This window comes from Lathyrus oleraceus, chromosome 7, assembly GCF_024323335.1.
Source record: "Lathyrus oleraceus cultivar Zhongwan6 chromosome 7, CAAS_Psat_ZW6_1.0, whole genome shotgun sequence".
In the NCBI taxonomy this organism is placed as follows: Eukaryota; Viridiplantae; Streptophyta; class Magnoliopsida; order Fabales; family Fabaceae; genus Lathyrus; species Lathyrus oleraceus.
In genome coordinates this window covers 383,803,085-383,805,961 of record NC_066585.1, presented here as the reverse complement: position 1 = coordinate 383,805,961, position 2,877 = coordinate 383,803,085, and the positions used below count along the sequence as shown (strand labels likewise).

Here is a 2,877-nt window from a genome sequence, read left to right as displayed (position 1 = left end):
GTTGTGACGTTCCGTTTCCATCATTAGAATCTTTAGGTTGGATTGCAATATTAACTCATTTAGCATGTCCAAGTTCTTAAGCCCATTACTTCTTTTTTGTTTGTTAAGCCCATTTGTCCATCTAAGTACATTAACCATTTAAAACATTTTTTTCATATCCAATTTTTCAAATCCAATTATCCCTTTCAATATCCATTTTAAAAAAACCTTTTTCTTCTTATCCAATTCAATAAACTCCATATCCAAACTCTACTATGTCCATATCCATTTATCAAAATCCATTTGCAATATATTAATCAAAATCTATTGTTAAAACCAATATTCAAAATCCATTCTATGCATAAAAACCCATGTTGATATCTAACATAAACCATGTTCATATTACCAATCCATTTGTCCAATTAAATCCAATTTCCAATTTAACATCCATTTAAAAATCAATTGACCAATTTCTAATCCATTAGACTTTTTTAATTCAATAATGCATTGACACCAATAACCCAATAGCCAAAACCACTTAACCAATCCAATTTTATTCAATATCCATTGTAATGTCTAATTGAGCCCCAAGCAAAAGCCCATAATCCAAATGCCCCAAGCCCGAGGATGGTTTCAAATAAGACAAAAAAAGAGTGAAGATGCAACATGGAGGAAACTACACCAAACGCAGGTAACGATAAAACGCAGCAGAAAGTTGAGAGCTGCATAAGCTACATAAATCCAAACAATTGCAACACAAGCCAAGCTTCCAAATGACACTCAAGCATCCAAACTAGTCCGAAGCCGCAACTGCACAAGCTGAAAACGCTCCAAGAAGCCAAGCCAAGCCACACCAAATTGAAAGAGAAAATGAAATCCTGCATTCCAAAATAATTTGAGAAGAATTTCAAAAGCATTTCAGAATCCATCTTATATCTTTTCCCAGCTGACCCCAACAGAAAAAGCTAACAGCAATTAATGAGAATTCTGCATATAATTTATCATTACAGGACGAACATGATTGCATTTAAGCTACACCTCAATTTCACATGAGTTGGATTTCCTAACAAACTATAACAGATTTCTGAATTTGGAACTGAAGGTGAACTTCAAGTGCATTTGAGTTGAGTTTGGGCCTGGATTTCATAACGGAATGAGGAAAAAACTATAAAAAGGGAACTCACTAGGATTGAGGGGGTTTTTTCATCATTTCTTTTCTTCATTCTCCATCGATTCTTCGTTCTTCAACCGTATTTCTTCATCTTGTATCACCTGCATCCTCATTCTGCCAAATCGTTCCACTCGACAATCACTCCGTTCTGTACCAAGCATCTCCAAGTCTCACTCATTCCATCCGCAACAACCTCGCATCCACCACATTGCTCAGCAAGATAGAAAGAAAGGAAAACACAAGAACAGAAACAGAAGGATAATACGAAATTGAAGAAGAAGGATACGTGAAGAAGAAGCTTAAAGAAATAAGGATCCGTACCTGTTATTGCCGTCGATTCGAAGGCGGTAATTCCATGTTTATTTAAGCTTTGAATAATTCAATTTGGATCCTTGACGCACGAACGCGACGTTACGAATATGTAAACATAAGGAGAAACTTGTGGCACGATCCACCAATTCGAAGATGACGCTCCGAGACGCCTGATGCATAAGCGCGACGCACTCCCTGTTGCTTCGATCTCCCTGGGTGCGATTAAAGGCTGATGAAGAAAGCGATGCCATGAGGAGCTGCGACGAACACGACACCCTCACGCGACGATGATGCAAGGAGCTTAGAACGGTTGAGACGCGAATCATGAGTAACGAGTCGACTTTCCCGAATATGAAGCCTTGAACACTTGGAAGTCGATGGATGAACGTGTAACACGGTACTGCCTTGGCTTTTTGCATAAGCGCTTCTTGATAAGTGATTTTGGGATTTCGCTCACGTGGATGGAGGCTTTTCAGCTTAATAGCTTCCTAGTTTCGGTCTCAACATTGTGGATTCATGTTGATGTCAGTGGATCCGTTTTGGGCCTAAAGCCCAAACGGATTTCCTATCCCCACCTTCCTTCCCGGGCCTACACCCCATTCTAGGCCCAATTCCTTTCTTTTAACCCCTTTTGGTGGATTGGATTAATTTGGAGTTAGAGAAAGTTTTTAGGTTGATTAGAGTTTGATTAAAGGATTTAGGGATTAATGTGTGATTACGAAACATTAGAATCCAATTAAATTTATATCAAATTTTAGATGATTAAGTCCTTTTAAAAAATTTCATTTAGGTTTTCAAGATTTGATTAGAAATTTTGATTGATTGGATAATCTTTTAGGAATTATTAGAATTTAATAGGTTTCTTAGAAATATTAGAATTTGTTTAGTCTTTAGGGTAATTAGATTAAATTAAAATTTTAGAAATTAGAATAGTTTAGAGCCTGATTGACTTTTTCATTAGAATTGATGATTAGGAATTAATTAAATTTTGTCCCTTTAGGATTTGTTCTACTATTTTTAACCTTGAATTGCATGTTCCCTTAGATTTCTTTTGACATAGATTTTAATCAAGGTTTTTGACTAACTATAACATGCTCCCTTAGGATAGCTCGATTAATTTCTAACCATTATATTATGTCTAATTTTAATTTCTAATTTGTTTCAAACCCCGTGATTTAAATTGATCAAAAGCAATTTTGATCAATTAAATCCTTTGAACTTGTATAATCCCACAATCTAAATTGAGTGACCAAAAGACCATTGGTCACTTAATAAGACTTTATTTTAAGTTGTGGAGCTCGAAGCCTCAAGTCAAGATCTTCAATCAATGCATCTTCAGTCACATCAAGCAGCGGATTATACAAGATAAATCAAAGGTCAACACTTGGTAAACACGATTCAATTTGTACGAAATG

General features: G+C 35.9%; 1 long non-coding RNA gene across 1 annotated transcript; it reads right to left on the bottom strand.

The window, feature by feature from the left end:
• Positions 1-510: 510 nt before the first annotated feature.
• LOC127108280 (uncharacterized) lies at positions 511-1,966 on the bottom strand. The gene is made up of 2 exons (XR_007795991.1): positions 1,164-1,966; positions 511-857 (listed from the first exon to the last, which is right to left on the bottom strand). It is a non-coding gene; the product is annotated as an uncharacterized LOC127108280 (long non-coding RNA).
• Positions 1,967-2,877: the final 911 nt, after the last annotated feature.